Source organism: Lathyrus oleraceus, chromosome 4 (assembly GCF_024323335.1).
Source record: "Lathyrus oleraceus cultivar Zhongwan6 chromosome 4, CAAS_Psat_ZW6_1.0, whole genome shotgun sequence".
NCBI lineage: Eukaryota > Viridiplantae > Streptophyta > Magnoliopsida > Fabales > Fabaceae > Lathyrus > Lathyrus oleraceus.
Window position 1 is genome coordinate 312,030,762 of NC_066582.1, and position 19,552 is coordinate 312,050,313.

At 39.3% G+C, this 19,552-nt stretch overlaps 1 pseudogene; it reads left to right on the top strand.

Moving 5' to 3' along the window:
* Positions 1-18,711: 18,711 nt before the first annotated feature.
* Positions 18,712-18,811, top strand: LOC127077243 (uncharacterized; annotated as a pseudogene).
* Positions 18,812-19,552: the final 741 nt, after the last annotated feature.

Consider the following 19,552-nt stretch of genomic DNA (forward strand, 5'->3'; position numbering starts at 1 on the left):
TTCTACATCAGTCCAATTACGATTACTTAACATAGAGCTAAATTTGTCCCTCAAGGCATAACATTCTAGTAAGTGAGATTGTAAGCCTCTAATTCTTCATGTCATTGTATGAAAACTTGACCTTTTTTCGTTTCATTAGAGCTAGTGGCATACCTGTTGATTGATCCAACTTGGAGCCCTTCTCATGGATGATTTCTTGGTTCAAGAAGTCATGCTTGTGAATGAATGGTTGAGTGTTCTGTTGGTATAGGGTTAGAGTATCGGGTTTTTTGTTATCGTCTCCATAGGGATTGCGAGATATCGCCGCCGTTCGACAGTTGTTAAGTTCTTAACTGGTAGTAACAAGGGGGGTTTTAGTTTTTTTTAGTAACAGTAACTTGCATAAAAAGTAAGAAATTGCGGTAAAAGTTTTGGTTTTACGATTTGAGAAAGTTTGTCAAAGTTAGGGTTCGACGATCACTTTGCATGCATATGTTCGATCAACAAAACTCATAAACTCCTTTAGATGTTAAACACATTCACAAAGTCCTCCCAATGTGTTTATCTCTAACACACATTGTGGGTTTTCCCATTTTGATCCATTGTTGATCTCTCACATAATCTATCAAAATGACAACTTTTAGGTTCAACTTTTTCGTGAACAAAATCATTCATTACTATCTCTAGCTAACAAACAAGGATGGATGAAAACCTAGGTCAAGAGCTGGAAAACATCTCTCGATCATAAACCAACACAAAGAGTTATCAATAAAACAAAGTTTTCACCATATATTCATCATCAAAGAGTTTACAAACGAAGATCATCCCATATACACACAAAGCTTATGATCATCTACATCTAACCTTGACAAAATGAAGGACTTAGCTACTCATTTTCATGGTAGCTTGTACAACAAGTTTCGGTTGAAGGTTGATCAACATCCGAGTCGAAGAATCGAGATTGGATGGGAATCCACCTTCTTTTTGTGGAATATTGTTAAGAGATGAAGAAATATGAGATAAATGGGTTTTTAGGTTACAAAATATGATCCCAAGAAATGCTGAAAAATATCTAAGTGTAAAAGTTGTGTCCTTTCCAAAAAGTAGCCCCTTCTACTTATAATACTGGTTCCTGAGCTGTCATGCTCGCTAGGCGAGCAGAATGGTTCGCCTAGCGAGCCCCAAAATAAGCCACCTGAGGCACCTGCGCCTAGCGAGTAAGTGCTAGCTATGGTTTTGTCCAAATCTGGGAGTGTTCACTACTTCCTTCGCCACAACGATTTTGATCATTTTGCTACTGCAAAATTCTGGGAATGTTCGCTGGCAGCTCGCTGGGTGCTCGCCTAGCGAGCACTTCGCTACATCACTCGCCTAGCGAGCATGCTGATGATTGCTTCCTTTCTTGGTTCCTTTGCCAACTTTCTTGTGTCTTTGTTTTCTACTCTTTCATGCCTAATTCCTGCACAATAACACACAAATTAAGGGTACCAAGATCATTTCATATTGTATTGCAAATCATCAAAAGCAAGGGCGGTTTCGAACACTTTTTCTACAAAAAGGAGTGAAAGATGCCCACATATGATATCTGAAATAAGCACTTTTGGGCATCTAACAACTCTCCCCAACTAGATTCTTGCTTTCGCTCAAGCAAAGTATGCCTCTTGAAGGACAAAAGAATTTGTTTAAAGAAAAAGGTTTCTCCGAAATCGGATAAAATGGCTCAAACACAAGAGAATCAACCAGACACAAGTTCCCAATGGTTAGAATAACATAATACACAAGAACTAAAACCTTATAGCAATGTAAAACACGTAACAATCCACAACAATGTTATCCTGAATGAATCACCCTATCTCTCCTCTTCGAATAAGGATTGAAGAAATTACGCGTTTGCAACCGCAGGGACAATTTCACTCTCCAACAAACAATGCAAAAGTCACTTCAATTCATACAATGTCTAACAATTATAAATGAAAATGCGGAAGCACAAAGATCACTAAGGTCTTTTCCGGTTGTAGCTTAGTCAGGTTTACAAACAAGCTATTCACACATCTCAACTTCGTTCCACTTGTTTCTCATTTGAAACCTTCACAACTCAATTTTGTTTTTCATTATTTTTCTTCCAAGCAAGCATTCATTTTCATTTTCTCTATTTTTTCTTTTCACATCATATTCACAAAACAATGTTTCTCTTTTCTATATTTTTTTTCAATGCTTGCTCGGTTATTCAAGAGTTGTGACACCTACCGATTCTCATTTTCGTTCTCCCTAACTTATCTTTTACTCACCCTAAGTGAATGCTCTTGACTTTTTACGGCAAAAGAACAATTATCAAAAAATTTCGGGTTTCAAGAAAAAAGAGTTTTGACATCTCGCTTTATTTCAAGCTGAGATTCAACTGTTTAAGCTCAAAGGGGTTCACGAATACTCTCTGCTCACGGGTAATTTGTATTTGGAATTGTTTGTGCTCGAAAGAAAACAAGCGCCTTGATCATTTCTAATTGCTTCCACAAATTCATAATAATAAAAGACAAAGCATGAATCAAATGAATCAACAAAGTTTATTAGAATCCAGCATTTTAGTGTACAATGGAGGTTTCCTCATAATTTGTGGTTTTAAGTCCTAGATGAATCATTCATTCAATTATGTTGCAAAAAGAACAATATTCAATTACGAAAAGAGTAAAGTTCTTAATGCATTCTAAAATTCTAACCGGAGGTAACCATGTACCTTAACATTATTCGCTTGTTTATTTTTATCATTGTCATCCAAGCTCGGATGCACCTTCATTGGATACTTCTTTGAGGAGCAACCAATCTAGAAGGTTTGACACTCAACAACCAAAAATTTATTAAAACAAAAGAAATTTAAACCAAACACAATAATTTAAAACATAAATAATAACCATTACTTCAAAATGTTGAAAATGTGCGCGGGGGACAAAACACCCCAAAAGTACATAACCAAAACCAAAATACTACATATCTGAAAATACAATAAAATAAAACATAACATGAAAAATAAAACAAACTTAGCCCTCATAGGACTCAGAACCCTCTTCACTACCGGCCTCAGAACCGGAACCATCCTCATCACCATCATCATCATCATCAGCACCACCAGAAGTATCAACACCAGAAGCACCAGCACCCGCCCCCTCACCGAAAATAGGCCTGTCCACAGGCCAGCTAGCGTGTTGCAGGAACTGCTCACACGTCATCATCGGATGCTCTCCGGAAGGGTCACGTACCTGCAATTGTAACAACTGCATAGAATCATGAATATCAATCATGGCGCGCTGAGTCGCCGCCATCCAATCCCAATTATAATTACAGACAGCGTGCTGGAAAGGACCCAATCCCTGAGCAAAAACACCAGGACCATCAGAAACCCCGGTATCACCAGCACCTGTACTACTCCTGAAGTTCTTTGGCTTGCAATACTTGGCCACATATCTATCATCGATAGCCGACGAAATCCTCACTTGACTGCGGGAGGGTAGCTTCACCCTCGAATGTTGGCACAAAGCCATGATGAGATAAGGGAAAGCAAGGGGGCAATTAACTCGTGCCCCCGACTTCAGCCCGCTCTCAACCACGGACTTCATCTCTAAAGCAATGATTCTCGCCACATCATTCTGAATATTAGTGAGAATGAAATGGACCAAGTGTGCCACTGGGATCGGCACGGTTGAGGTGTGCGACTTGGGTTTAATATTGGTCAGAACCAGCATTAGGATCAGCTGAGCCAAGGGAATCATGTCCTCCCTATGGTACCTCATAGGAACCCCAGATGGGTTCAACTCAACTGATTTTCCTTCAAACAACAGGCTGCAAAAATAGAGTCGGTGTCTCTGTGGAGCCTCAAGTCCCGGTGGTATGTGTCCCTCTCATTAGCTCCCAGATGGAGCGGTTCACCCAACACACGGTTGATTGCATCCCGATCGAAAGCAACCTGATGTCTAGACACTCGTGTGGTCCACGTGAAAGGCTCTTCGTCATTAGGCAGTGCGTTCGCATAGAACTCACGCACTATCTCGATGTCATAGCTCTCGAGTGGAGAGATCAACCGGTCCCATTTCTTGCTATGGATCAACCCAGCAAATGTCCGGTAGTCGCCTTCGGGGTTGATCATAAACCTCTTCTCTGGAATTTTTTTTCTTTTTTCCAATGCCACATAGCGAGCGGCATGCTTTGCCCCGACGAATTTGTCGGTGTCGAACTGAATTGGCACCGTACGGGAAGTGCTCCCGACCTTTCTCTTTTTCGAAGCGCTCGACCTGGATGCCATATGTAAAGTCATAGAAAAGAAACAGCACAACCACCAAATAGATTAGAGAGCAAAACAGAAAAACCAACTACTGTCATGGCCGCTACTGCTTCGCCTAGAGAGGACCTAGCGAAGCATCACTACAGGTTCGCCTAGTGAAGTGGCAGCGAAAGCTCGCCACTGATTCGCCTAGCGAAGATGCTAGCGAATGTTACGGGTTCTGGATTCTCCATTGTTTAAAAACTAAATTTCAGAAAACCCTAAGTATAATGGTGCCCATTTCAGAAACAAAGTGATTTAACATTCAAGGCATCGTTCTAAACATTCATGCGAATCTAATCCTACATGCAAAACCTAATGTTACCCAATCTCTCAAATTCACCCTAAATGCCACCTACTTCAAAATTTACAAATTGAAAGCATAAAGTAATGGAGATAGGGCAAACTTGGTTGGAGAGCTCGATTGAATTTGAAATGCAACGGTGGTTAGGGTTTGCAATGTAACAGTTAGGGTTTGTGTGAGATGGAAAGTGAGAGAGTGATTGTGAGTTCGTGAGGTTCAGACTACAACACTTAAAAATGGTTTGGGCCCAAATGAGTGGCCTGCTAAAAATTAAATGGGTTTCTGCCACGCAGCGCTCGTTACTGCTTCGCCTAGCGAGCAACTAGCGAATCAACTCGCTACTGCCTTCGCCTAGCGAGCAGCTAGCGAGCGTGACAAAATTTTGTTTTTTCAAAACAGCATGCAAAGCACATCTCAGCAAGTTTCCAACAATTTGAACACCAATTCCACACAACAGAAAGCTGTAAACACTTACAATGTTGGGGTGCCTCCCAACAAGCGCTTGTTTAACGTCGGATAAGCTCGACGGTTCGAGATGCTCACAGAGGAGCATCCAAGGAGATAGCACAGCTCTCGCGATCCACAAGACCGCCAAGATACACCTTCAAACGCTGGCCATTAACCGTCCAACTCTCTTTCTTGTCCAAGTCCTCAATGACAATAGCTCCATATTCTTTGACTTGTTTGACACGAAATGGCCCGAACCATTTAGATTTCAATTTTCCGGGGAATAGCTTCAACCTGGAATTGAACAATAGGACCAACTGTCCGGGCACAAATTCCTTCTTCCAAAACTTTTTGTCATGATACTTTTTTACCTTTTCTTTGTACAACCAACTCGAGTGATATGCGGCATTGCGCATCTCTTCCAACTCGAGCAATTTCACTTTTCTATTTTCACCGGCCAAATCCTTATCAAAGTTTAATAATTTCAGATCCCACAAAGCTTTGTGCTCCAATTCAACCGGCAAATGACAATTTTAACTTCTTTATGTCTTTTACTTTTGTAAAAAATCTTGTTATTAAACCTGTAAGTTGAGACCGTAAAAAGATTGATTTTGATTTTAAGTTTAGATAGACCGACTCAGTCTTGATCCCTTATTCTGCTTACTTTACATACCGATACCTAGGCAAATTAGCCAGACATGCTAAATAAATAAGAATTTATATCATGCATAAACAGACTCATTCCAGGCAGATAATATAGATAAATAATAAAACGAAATATTAAATAATGATTAAAGAACCTGAATGCGTAATACAATAGTCTTGAACACTCCACCACAAGCCGGTAGGATTTGTTCTTGGATTCTTCAATTAAACAGTAAATTAAATCAAGGAAATAAAACTGGAATATAACGTAAGGTTAAATCCAGTATAAAGTTGCACGATAGTTTCCGGTGTAGAAACTATTATGCGAAAAATATCTAAAAGCTAAAACGGGAAAGGTAAATTTGCAAGGGAAAAAGAATGTAAAGCTTGCAAAAGAAATAAATAAAATAGACAATGTTAAGTGCTGGAAAAGAAAAAAAAAAAAAGCAAAAGCGTGAAAAGAAAATTGGCAGAGCTTCGGCAATATGAGCGTGGAAAAACCGGAGAGGCTTTTAGGTTTTTGAGATGGCTATTTATAATAGTGTTGGTAACTGCTTTCCGTTTCTCCCATTCTTCAACGTGGCTACATGCACGGCGTGGATATAGGAGACCAACTTCTCAACGTTCTTCTTCAAGTCTTTCTGAGGGCGTTACTTGCGCCAAAAAGGTAGTGGAATTGTGTGACGCTCGTCACACTATGTGTGACGTCCGTCACAAGGCTGTTTTGCGTGACGCTCGTCACGCACCCTGTGACGTCCGTCACAGGCACAGCGTTGGTGACTTGTGCGCTTTGGGCTGGGCTTTGGCATTTGGTCCCTTTTCTCTCCTTTTTGCACCTCCTTTTCTTCCATTTTCACTTGTTCTTCAAAATAGACTACCTGCGACAATTAGGAAGAAAATACCACGTAATATCTCATAAAATGCAGTAAACCGAAATAAATAGTCATAGAATTTAATGGAATTAAGTCCTAAAATATGATATAATTTCGTGTTATCAAACTCCCCCATACTTAGATCTTTGCTTGTCCTCAAGCAAAAATTCAGTATAGAAATCGTTTTCAAAAATTTAGCCCGGCGAAGTTTCAAAACACACATCAATTCGTAATAGGTTGCAAATGGATTTTGTTTAGAAGCAATTTTGAGTTTAGTCTTGACATCAACAACTACTGTTACAACTTAGATAACCCTACCTTATGCAAATCAGTTCAAGTACTGCCATTATAGCTATCCTAGTTCCTTTACTTTTATTTCACCCGCTTTCATTCTAGCGAAATCACATTAAGCCCTTTATCTTTTCGCGCACATAGTGGAGTAACCGGTTAGTGATTATGATCCGCTTTTAGCTAGAAGTTCTGGTACATAAGTCGGATAACTTCGTTATTCAGTCCATTGCAAATTGTGGGGGATCGAACCGTAGTCCGCCCTACCGAGTTCAGTACCAGATACCTACTGAACCAACTCATAATGGATTTTTCATATTGTGTTTTTGCATGATCTGCAACCTTTAGATTAAATGATCTGGTAAGGGTCACCTAATTTAATCAGTGCATTTCCTGATATATTCATATATTTTATGTTACTTTGGGAGTCATTCACTTATATTCATCGGTTCTCCACGTAGTTTTCTATTAAGATGGTGCTGACTTCTCGTATAAACTACTCGGGGGTTACTCTAAAGCTAAAAGTTCGAGGGATTTGTATAATAGATACTTATCCTGATCTAACATGTTGAGGTTCTCAGAGCGTTGTTATGGTAATGATTTTTTGTCTTGATTTCACTCAAGTTTTATAAAGTAAGCAACCTTTATACTTATTGGGTGTGTTAAAAAAAAACTTGATCGCTCAACTGGGTGAGTCGAGAATGGGATACAAACTGCAAGTGCACAGTTCTATCGCGTAGTTTTAAAAGATATCGATCCCACAGGGACTTATGAATCGATATACCGTTATCTAAGGTTACTACGTAAATCTAAGGTGAAAATGTTTGATTGTTTGGGAAAAAACTAAGAGCTAAACTAATATCTAGATTAAATATTAATAAAATGGATATCGGTATGTAGTTCGTCAAAACTAGGGAATCAAGTCTTTATCGGTTTCTTGATTTTAAAATGAATCGTTTCGGTTAACTTTATTGGTTAAAGGTCCTATCTCAAACTCTCGCTCTGTTGAATAAACCATGATTTTATATTAATGTTGCTGTCATTTATAATTAAGTCAAAAACCATATTTTGAAAGCAATAAAGTTGCAGAAACTCTTTTTAAGAAAATACTGACCGTTTTAAACACCCTTATCTCAAACTCTCGCTCTGTTGACTTAGGTTATATAATTAAATCCAAATGCTTAACTCTCGTCCTCACATTCAATCTTTAAAAATACTTTTTGGAAAAGGTCAGAATTTAATTAACTCTAAAACTTGCTCTCGCCCTGATCTAGAATTAATGCCTAACTTACACTGTCCAGTTAAAATCTCAAACTCTCGCTCTATTGATTTTAACTTCTTTATGTCCTTTACTTTTGTAAAAAATCTTGTTATTAAACCTGTAAGTTGAGACCGTAAAAAGATTGATTTTGATTTTAAGTTTAGATAGACCGACTTAGTCTTGATCCCTTATTCTGCTTACTTTACATACCGATACCTAGGCAAATTAGCCAGACATGCTAAATAAATAAGAATTTATATCATGCATAAACAGACTCATTCCAGGCAGATAATATAGATAAATAATAAAACGAAATATTAAATAATGATTAAAGAACCTGAATGCGTAATACAATAGTCTTGAACACTCCACCACAAGCCGGTAGGATTTGTTCTTGGATTCTTCAATTAAACAGTAAATTAAATCAAGGAAATAAAACTGGAATATAACGTAAGGTTAAATCCAGTATAAAGTTGCACAATAGTTTCCGGTGTAGAAACTATTATGCGAAAAATATCTAAAAGCTAAAACGGGAAAGGTAAATTTGCAAGGGAAAAAGAATGTAAAGCTTGCAAAAGAAATAAATAAAATAAACAATGTTAAGTGCTGGAAAAGAAAAAAAAAATAAGCAAAAGCGTGAAAAGAAAATTGGCAGAGCTTCGGCAATATGAGCGTGGAAAAACCGGAGAGGCTTTTAGGTTTTTGAGATGGCTATTTATAATAGTGTTGGTAACTGCTTTCCGTTTCTCCCATTCTTCAACGTGGCTACATGCACGGCGTGGATATAGGAGACCAACTTCTCAACGTTCTTCTTCAAGTCTTTCTGAGGGCGTTACTTGCGCCAAAAAGGTAGTGGAATTGTGTGACGCTCGTCACACTATGTGTGACGTCCGTCACAAGGCTGTTTTGCGTGACGCTCGTCACGCACCCTGTGACGTCCGTCACAGGCACAGCGTTGGTGACTTGTGCGCTTTGGGCTGGGCTTTGGCATTTGGTCCCTTTTCTCTCCTTTTTGCACCTCCTTTTCTTCCATTTTCACTTGTTCTTCAAAATAGACTACCTGCGACAATTAGGAAGAAAATACCACGTAATATCTCATAAAATGCAGTAAACCGAAATAAATAGTCATAGAATTTAATGGAATTAAGTCCTAAAATATGATATAATTTCGTGTTATCAAACTCCCCCATACTTAGATCTTTGCTTGTCCTCAAGCAAAAATTCAGTATAGAAATCGTTTTCAAAAATTTAGCCCGGCGAAGTTTCAAAACACACATCAATTCGTAATAGGTTGCAAATGGATTTTGTTTAGAAGCAATTTTGAGTTTAGTCTTGACATCAACAACTACCGTTACAACTTAGATAACCCTACCTTATGCAAATCAGTTCAAGTACTGCCATTATAGCTATCCTAGTTCCTTTACTTTTATTTCACCCGCTTTCATTCTAGCGAAATCACATTAAGCCCTTTATCTTTTCGCGCACATAGTGGAGTAACCGGTTAGTGATTATGATCCGCTTTTAGCTAGAAGTTCTGGTACATAAGTCGGATAACTTCGTTATTCAGTCCATTGCAAATTGTGGGGGATCGAACCGTAGTCCGCCCTACCGAGTTCAGTACCAGATACCTACTGAACCAACTCATAATGGATTTTTCATATTGTGTTTTTGCATGATCTGCAACCTTTAGATTAAATGATCTGGTAAGGGTCACCTAATTTAATCAGTGCATTTCCTGATATATTCATATATTTTATGTTACTTTGGGAGTCATTCACTTATATTCATCGGTTCTCCACGTAGTTTGCTATTAAGATGGTGCTGACTTCTCGTATAAACTACTCGGGGGTTACTCTAAAGCTAAAAGTTCGAGGGATTTGTATAATAGATACTTATCCTGATCTAACATGTTGAGGTTCTCAGAGCGTTGTTATGGTAATGATTTTTTGTCTTGATTTCACTCAAGTTTTATAAAGTAAGCAACCTTTATACTTATTGGGTGTGTTAAAAAAATTTTTTTTTTGTTATGGCTCAAGAAAATTGAGGGAATAGATAATAGAAATATTTCACACTCGGACTTTTTTTTTTTTTTTTTTTTTTTTTTTAGATAGTAAGAAAGGGAAATAACAATGAAAGGGAAGGTAACATACTTGAAAAATGGAAATAGGAAGAATATTGTTTCCCCCCCATACTTAAACTAAACATTGTCCTCAATGTTTTAAGGGAAAGAAATACATAATGGAAATGCAAAGAAAATAACAACTAAGGCTGCCTTCCGCCTCTGGTTCTTGGACCTGGTGATCTTTGACGTATGTCTAAGTTGTCGAACCTGCTAAACAACTCAGTAAACCGCTGGTCGGTTATGGCATTCCTAGCGTCTTGTTGCTGTTGCATTTGATGCATCATCTACAGCATCTCGACATTCTGTGCCTGCATTCCATCGATAGCATCCATAATGTCGTCGTTGGTTGCAGGCCTTCTTCGTCGACGACGTTGGGAGGATGGGCCAGTTGCATTACCGGAAGGGTTGAGCGGGGCTGAATGTTGTGTAGGAGGATGATCACCTTGTTCCATTTCTTCAAACTCATCTGTTTGTGGGTTTGTTTGTAAAGGCTCGGTGGTTTCAGGAGCGTTTAGATCATAGAGGTGGCGGTCGGGGTTTGTGACATCAGTTAGGGCGATATTTGGTAGAACAACGCTTGGGACAGCCTGGTTGTTCACCATAAGATAATATCCTCCGCCTACTCTGTTTTTAATTAGGCGGCTGGAGCGGCAATAGCTGATATCCATAGACAGGGGAGGTAGGGATTCTAAAGTTTGGAGTTTATCCCCTAGGTTCAGGCCAAGTGCTATGGATGTTATTAATCCACCAATTATAAAGGGTTGTCGGCCTCTAGCACATAAGGTGCGGATATGATGAAAGAGAAATGAGGCGGCGTTTACCTGAGTATCCGGTTCGAAGACGCATTGGAGGAAAAATAGCTCCTTTGAGTTGACCTTGCTGTTGTTTGGTCTTCCAAAAATTATGTTTTGCAAGATGCGGATGAAGTACCGGATAGTGGGGTTATGTATATGGGAGAGAAGGAGTTCTTCCCAGTTGTAGGTATCTATACCGGTAATTTTCTTAAAAAGGCCAAAAACGCCAATTGTGTTCCAGTTTGAGTTTGGAGGGATTCTGGGGTGTACCTGACCTTCTATGGGAAATTGTAACATGGTACTCAATTGTTTTTGGGTTAAGGAGTACTCGGTGTTGAACATACGGAAGGTTGCGGTACCGGTTAAAAATTCGTCTTCACCGGCGGGAGTGGTGTAGTCGTATGAACTTAAGAATTCTAAGGTTAGGGATGGGTAGGTGGGTTGATTATGAGTGCAAAGGAAGGTTAAGTCGGCTAGGCGGAGCATCCATTCGATACCTTGGAGTAATCCTAATTGTTGTAAACAAGTTAAATCGGGGTACCTGGTGGAAGCGACGCCTCGCTGTTGGAAACGTTCGAATTGCTCTTGCTGGTAGTTGTCATCTCCGGATCGGAAGATGATATTTCCGAAATTTTGATTTCCCGCCATTGTGATGAATTTTTGAAGGGATGATTTGGAAAGAAAAAGAAATGTATTTGATATGAGAGAATTGTTTTGTGGTGAATGAAGGAAGTTTTGGTAGGTATTTATAGGAGAAGGGTTGGAAGATAGAAAGAAAAAGTGGTTGAAGAGTAATTAAGTGTGGTTAAATGAAAAGTGAATGGGGAATGTAAAAAGGTAAGGGGTGTAACGTTCCTCTCCAACGGCTCCCTAACGTTCACATGTCTGAGGGGCGTTACGCTCGTCACAAGGGTGTGACGTTCGTAACAGGAGTTGTGCGTGCCGTTCGTCATGGAGTGTGTGACGCTCGTCACACAGTTCTTTTTGGCAGGGCATTCAGCAGCGCTTCACATAATTAATCTGGAGATGAATTTATTTTGATTATTTTGTTTTATTTGGTTTTTTTAGATTGTTCTATTTAATTTAGCTAATTAATTTGTGTTGCATGCTATTCTATTTCTCATAATAATAATTTATTCTGAGTAACAGTAGAACAGTAGAGAACATAGCCATTACATAAATTAAATAAATAAAAGCTTTAATAAAATTAACATAATGTAATACAGGAAGGGAAAACAATGAAATGAAAGGAAAATAAATGCGAACATGAATTCAAACAACATTAATGAAAAATCTAGCCTAAAACTAAATAACTTAGAAAGAAATAACTAAATTCCATCTATCTTCGGATCTCTGGCCGGAGGAGCAAAAGAGTTAACACGATGCCGTAACATACGTAACTGACTTGCCGTGTTGCTCATGTATTCTAGGACTTCATGCCTCAAGTTGTGGAAATCTTCCCTGAGGGCGTCTTGTTCTGACATCAAAGCTTCAATGACGGTTTTAATATCCGTTCCTGGCATATGATGTCGGAGATCAGGCATGGCTGATTCTTCGGTCGGAACAGGCTGAGGAGGGGGGTCAATATCATGATAGCCGGATGGTGTCTGAGGGTCAGACTCAGCAAGGGAGATCTGGTCAACATAATTCTCATAGTCATCACAAATCTCATAATCCTGGATGGATTCAGTGGATCCAGCAGGAGTTGGGGTTTCATTCAGGTTATAGAGCCAGTTCCTTTGGTTATGAACACTAGTTCTAGGATCGGGCATGGTGAATAGGCAGAGAACCTGGTTATCAATAATAAGCTCGAACTCATCAGACCCTATGTTTGCTATAAACATAGTGTTGAAGAGGAAGGGTATACTCATAGTAGTAATGCCACAAAAAGGGCTAAGGTCAAGCATAGGCTGACGTAATCCAATAGCATTACCTATCATAGTGATCAAACCGCCTATTCTAATGGGTGCTCGCTCATCCTGGATAAGGTGGTCCAAATTAGCTAACATAAAAGTAGCACCGTTTACTGGACGGTTTTGGGAAGCACAAAATATGATGAAGAGTTCATCACGTGAAACTGAAGTACTATTTGGCTTCTTCCCAAATAAAGTGTGGGTCAGGATCTTATGGAAATAGCGAAAAGCCGGGTTATGTATGTTTCCAGAGAGAAACTCATGTTCTTCGGGTTCATCATTTCCAGTCAGCTTACCCCAAAAGTGTTCAAGCTCTCTATATTCAAAAAGTTCTACCTGGCTTACAGTGAATGTATCAAAGGAGGTAGGAAAACCCAAAAGGTTAGTGAAGTCTCTAATATTAAATTGGTACTCCATATTGAACATTCTGAACTGGATAAAACCTCTGCTAATTCCTTTTCCATGGCTGGGTAGATAGATTAATGAACTAAGGAATTCTAGTGTGAGTCTCCGGTAGGTGGTGAAGTGTCTCAGGATAGGGGAGGTCTCCCATCCTATCTGATTCAGCAAAAACAGGACACTCTGTCTCAGTCCAAGGGCAGTCATAGCCCAATCATCAGCATATAAACTAGGTAGCATCTCTCTAGCGGCTAGTTCTTCAAACTTTTGTTTCTGAGCCATTCCTCTGAACTTGATACCCATACGATCAGAATGTCCCATCTGGTTAGTGTTAGCTAGAGAAAAGAAACATGAGTTTAAGTCAGGATTTGGCCAAATGCCGAAAGAAGAAAAGAATTATTATATATATATATATATATATATATATATATATATATATATATATATATATATATATATATATATATTTTTTAATAAATCAATAATGAACACTAAATAGAAATTAAAAGAATAATTAAGAGAAAAATAGGGAAATGATAATAATAATAGAATAATAAAATAACAAATTAATTTGTGGGTTGTCTCCCACTAAGCGCTTTGTTTAAATGTCGCAAGCTCGACAAAGAAACTGTTAAATATAGTCTATGAGTCCTGGGGGCGTTTCGTCTAAGTGTAGAATTTGCGAATCCTCGTTGGTTTCCGCATAGTGATAATGTTTCAGACGTTGCCCGTTTACGGTGAACGGTTCTGTAGATTGTCCTTTTATTTCTACCGCTCCACTGGGAAAGATTTTAGTGATATGAAAAGGTCCTGACCATCTGGATCGTAGTTTTCCCGGGAATAACTTTAGTCTAGAGTTAAATAAAAGTACTGCGTCGCCTTGCTTGAAGATTTTCCTTGATATACGCTTGTCATGCCATTGTTTTGTTCTTTCTTTATAGATTTTGGCATTTTCATAGGCGTCTCTTCTGAGTTCCTCTAATTCGTTTATGTCAAGGATTCTCTTTTCACCGGCGGCTTTATAATTCAAATTTAAATTTCTAATAGCCCAATAGGCTTTATGTTCTAATTCTACCGGGAGGTGACAGGATTTTCCATAAATGAGCTTAAATAGGGTCGTCCCTATGGGAGTTTTATAAGCAGTTCGGTATGCCCACAAAGCTTCTGGTAATTTCAATGACCAATCTTTCCTTGAAGTGGCGACCGTTTTTTCTAGTATTTGCTTGATTTCTCTGTTAGATACTTCCACTTGTCCACTGGTTTGAGGGTGGTAAGGTGTTGCTATCCTATGTCTCACTCCATATTTAAGTAGTAGTTTTTCGAGTACCTTGGATATAAAGTGTGATCCACCATCACTGACTACTATTCTTGGGATGCCAAATCTCGGAAATATTATATTTTTAAAGAGTCTAGTTACTACTCGGGTGTCATTTGTTGGAGAAGCTATAGCTTCGATCCATTTTGATACGTAGTCAACTGCCACGAGTATGTATTTGTTACCGAAAGAGGATGGGAAAGGTCCCATGAAGTCTATCCCCCACACGTCAAAAATCTCTACTTCCAAAATACCTTTTTGTGGCATCTCGTCACGTCTAGATATGTTTCCCGTGCGTTGACATCTGTCACACTCCTTAATAGCCGCATGTACGTCCTTCCATATAGTTGGCCAATAAAAGCCAGCTTGTAGGATTTTAGAGCAGGTCTTGGATGTACTTGTGTGTCCACCATAAGGCGCAGAGTGACAGTGTTGGATTATATTTTCTACCTCTTCTTCGAATATACATCGACGGAAAATACCATCGGGACCTCTTTTGAAAAGTAAGGGATCATCCCAGTAATAGTGTTTTATGTCGTGGAAGAATCGTTTCTTCTGCTGGTAAGATAAAGTAGGTGGAACTATTCCGGCAGCTAAATAATTGACTAGATCAGCGTACCATGGTGTGACAGATATAGCTAAGGTGGTTTCTACTTGCATGTCGGAGTTGTTCTCTTCCAAAGTAGCTATGAGTTTATCATACGAGAAATCATCATTAATGGATGTTCTTTCCGGTTCAAGGTTCTCAAGTCTAGAGAGGTGGTCTGCTACTACGTTTTCAGTTCCTTTTTTGTCCTTGATTTCTAAGTCGAATTCTTGTAGTAACAAGATCCATCTTAGGAGTCTAGGTTTAGCATCCTTTTTTGTTAAAAGGTACCTGATAGCAGCGTGATCAGTGTAAACTATTATTTTGGCTCCTACCAGGTAAGAACGAAATTTATCTAGCGCAAATACCACTGCTAGGAGTTCTTTCTCGGTTGTGGCATAATTCATCTGTGCTTCATCCAGGGTTCTGCTAGCGTAATATATAACGTGAAGCTTTTTATCCTTTCTTTGTCCTAAAACAGCACCTACAGCATAATCACTGGCATCGCACATTATTTCGAATGGTTCATTCCAGTCTGGTGTCTGCATAATGGGTGCGGAGATCAATGCTTGTTTAAGAGTTTGAAATGCTTTTAAACAGTTATCGTCGAATATGAATTCAGCATCTTTCATCAACAGTCCGGTTAAGGGTTTAGTTATCTTAGAGAAGTCTTTGATGAATCGTCGGTAAAAACCGGCGTGTCCTAAAAAACTTCGTACTTCTCTCACAGTTCTTGGGGGTTGAAGATTTTCGATTACCTCTATTTTGGCTTTGTCTACTTCAATTCCTCTGTTCGAGATGATGTGTCCTAAAACAATGCCTTCTTGTACCATAAAGTGGCACTTTTCCCAATTAAGTACTAAGTTTACTTTTACACATCGCTCCAGAACTCTTTCCAGGTTTTCAAGGCATTCTTCGAAACTTTGTCCGTATACAGAAAAGTCATCCATAAATACTTCCATGATGTTTTCGAGAAAGTCGGCGAATATTGCCATCATGCATCTTTGAAAAGTTGCAGGGGCATTACACAGACCAAACGGCATTCGTCTATAAGCGAAGGTACCAAAAGGGCATGTGAATGTTGTCTTTTCTTGGTCATCAGGGTGAATTGGTATTTGAAAAAAGCCTGAATAACCGTCTAAATAACAGAAATGTGAATGTTTAGCTAATCGTTCTAACATTTGGTCAATGAATGGTAAAGGGAAATGATCTTTTCGGGTTGCTTTGTTTAGTTTCCTATAATCAATGCACATTCTCCATCCCGATTCGATTCGTTTAGTTATAGTTTCTCCTTTTTTGTTTTCAATAACGGTTATGCCTCCTTTCTTTGGTACGACGTGTACAGGACTAACCCATTTGCTATCAGATATAGGATATATAATACCTGCTTCCAATAACTTGGTTATTTCTTTCTTTACTACCTCACTTAGGATCGGATTTAGTCTTCTCTGGTGTTCCCTAGAGGTTTTACAGTCTTCTTCTAACATGATGCGGTGCATACAAATAGAAGGGCTTATTCCTTTAAGATCGGTGATGTGGTATCCTAGTGCGGTTGGATATTTTCTTAAGATATGTAGGAGTTTTTCTGTTTCGAGTCTTCCTAGATCTGCATTAACTATCACAGGTCGTTCAAGTTCTAAGTCTAGGAATTCATATCTCAGATTTTTGGGAAGTGTTTTCAAATCAGGGGTTGGTTTGTTAAGACACTGCGTAGGATCCGGTGTTATTGCTAGGCATTGTTTAGATTTGTCCTCTAGAAGATAGTCTGATGATTTGTCTTCTCCTGACTCTGCTTCTTTTATGCATTCATCGATGATATCCATGAAGTAACATGTATCTTCTATTGCAGGTGCTTTCAAGAATTGGGAAAGAATGAATTCAATTTTCTCTTCGCCTACTTCGAAGGTGAGTCGTCCTCGTTTTACGTCTATGATTGCACCGGCAGTTGCTAAGAATGGTCTTCCTAGTATAATAGGTGTCGTATCATCTTCTCTAATGTCCATAATTGTGAAGTCAGTGGGAATGTAAAACTGACCTATGCGTACGGGAACGTTTTCAAGGATTCCTACAGGATATTTGATGGAACGATCTGCTAATTGCACAGACATTTTGGTCGGTCTTAATTCTCCCATTTCCAGTTTCTTACATATGGATAAAGGCATAACGCTAATTCCGGCTCCTAAATCGCATAAGGCTTTGTCGATGACAAATTTTCCTATGTGATAGGGTATAGAGAAACTACCCGGATCCTTGAGTTTAGGGGGCATGTTTTGGATTATAGCGCTACATTCGGCAGGGAGTGTAACGGTTTCGCTATCCTCAAGTTTCCTTTTATTAGAAAGAATTTCTTTTAAGAATTTAGCATATGAGGGCATCTGCGTAATAGCTTCGGTAAACGGAATTGTAACGTTTAATTGTTTAAGGAGATCAACAAATTTTCTAAATTGGCCTACATCTTTGGTTTTAACAAGCCTTTGAGGGTAAGGTATGGGTGGTTTGTAAGGTGGTGGAGGTACATAAGGTTCCTTCTTTTCTAGGGTTTCCTTATTACTCTCTTCCTTTTCCTTAGGTTCACTTTCCTCAGTAGATTTCTTAAGGTTTTGGTTTTCTATCCTTGGGTCAGACGGTCCTTCCACTTCCGTTCCACTTCTCAATATAATTCCATGAGCTTGGCTTCTCGGATTGGGTTGGGGCTATCCAGGGAATGTACCAGTTGGTGCAGCAGTAGGTGCTTGTTGTTGAGCTACTTGAGATATTTGCGTTTCCAGCATTTTGTTATGGGTAGCCAGGGCATCTACTTTGCTTGTTAGTTGTTTAAGTTGTTCGCCAGTGTGTATGTTCTGGTTTAAGAAATCTTTATTGGTTTGTTGTTGGGAAGCTATAAAGTTTTCCATCATGATTTCCAAGTTGGATTTTCTAGGGGTGTTATTGTTAGGATTCGGTTTCTGATATCCCGGAGGTATAGATGGGGCTTGACTTGGAGACTGTCCAGGTGCGTATAAAGCATTATTACTCTTATATGAGAAGTTTGGATGGTTCTTCCAATTTGGGTTATAGGTATTCGAATAGGGGCTTCCTTGAGCATAGTTTACTTGCTCTGCTTGGATTCCAGTCAAGAGTTGACATTCCGCAGGAGTGTGGCCTTGGATTCCACAGACCTCGCAATTCTGAGTTATAGCAACCACGGCGGCTGGAGGTGATACGTTTAAACTTTCAATTTTCTGGACCAAAGCATCCACTTTTGCATTGACGTGATCAAGGTTACTTATCTCGTACATGCCAGTTTTCGGTTGAGGTTTTTCCACCGTTGTTCGTTCGGTTCCCCACTGATAGTGGTTTTGGGCCATGCTCTCGATAAGCTGGTAAGCATCAGCGTAAGGTTTGTTCATTAGTGCACCACCTACAGCGGCGTCTATTGTTAACCTTGTATTGTATAAGAGGCCATTATAAAATGTGTGAATTACTAACCAGTCTTCCAAACCATGGTGTGGGCAAAGTCTCATCATGTCTTTGTATCTTTCCCATGCTTCGAAAAGAGACTCGTTGTCTTTCTGTTTAAATCCGTTTATCTGGGCTCTTAACATAGCTGTTTTGCTTGGCGGAAAATATCGGGCAAGAAAAACTTTCTTCAACTCGTTCCATGTGGTGACTGATTTGGAAGGAAGAGATTGAAGCCATCTTCTAGCGCTATCTCTTAATGAGAAAGGAAAAAGACGAAGTCGAATTGCCTCTGAAGTGACACCATTAGCTTTAACAGTATCAGCGTATTGGACAAATACGGATAAATGAAGGTTTGGATCTTCGGTAAGATTTCCAGAGAATTGGTTCTGTTGCACAGCCTGCAACAACGAAGGTTTAAGTTCAAAGTTGTTTGCTTCGATTGCGGGCGGAGCAATACTTGAATGCGGTTCATCTTGCGATGGAGCGGCGTAATCTCTAAGAGCACGAGCTGGTTCTGCCATCTCGGTTAAAGAAGGAAAATCTTTGAGATCAGGAAGGTCTATAGGAGGGAGATTGTTTTCAGCACGATATTCCCGAATTCGTCGTAAGACTCGGAGATATAGTTCGATATCGTTGATTCGTAAATAGAGCGGTTCACCTTGAGAGCGAGTGCGTGGCATACAAATCAACGAAAGAAAGAAAATAGAAGGAAAAGAAACCTTAGTCTCTACAGCGTAACGGAAGAGTTACGATATCGATTGAATAAAAGTCCCCGGCAACGGCGCCAAAAACTTGATCGCTCAACTGGGTGAGTCGAGAATGGGATACAAACTGCAAGTGCACAGTTCTATCGCGTAGTTTTAAAAGATATCGATCC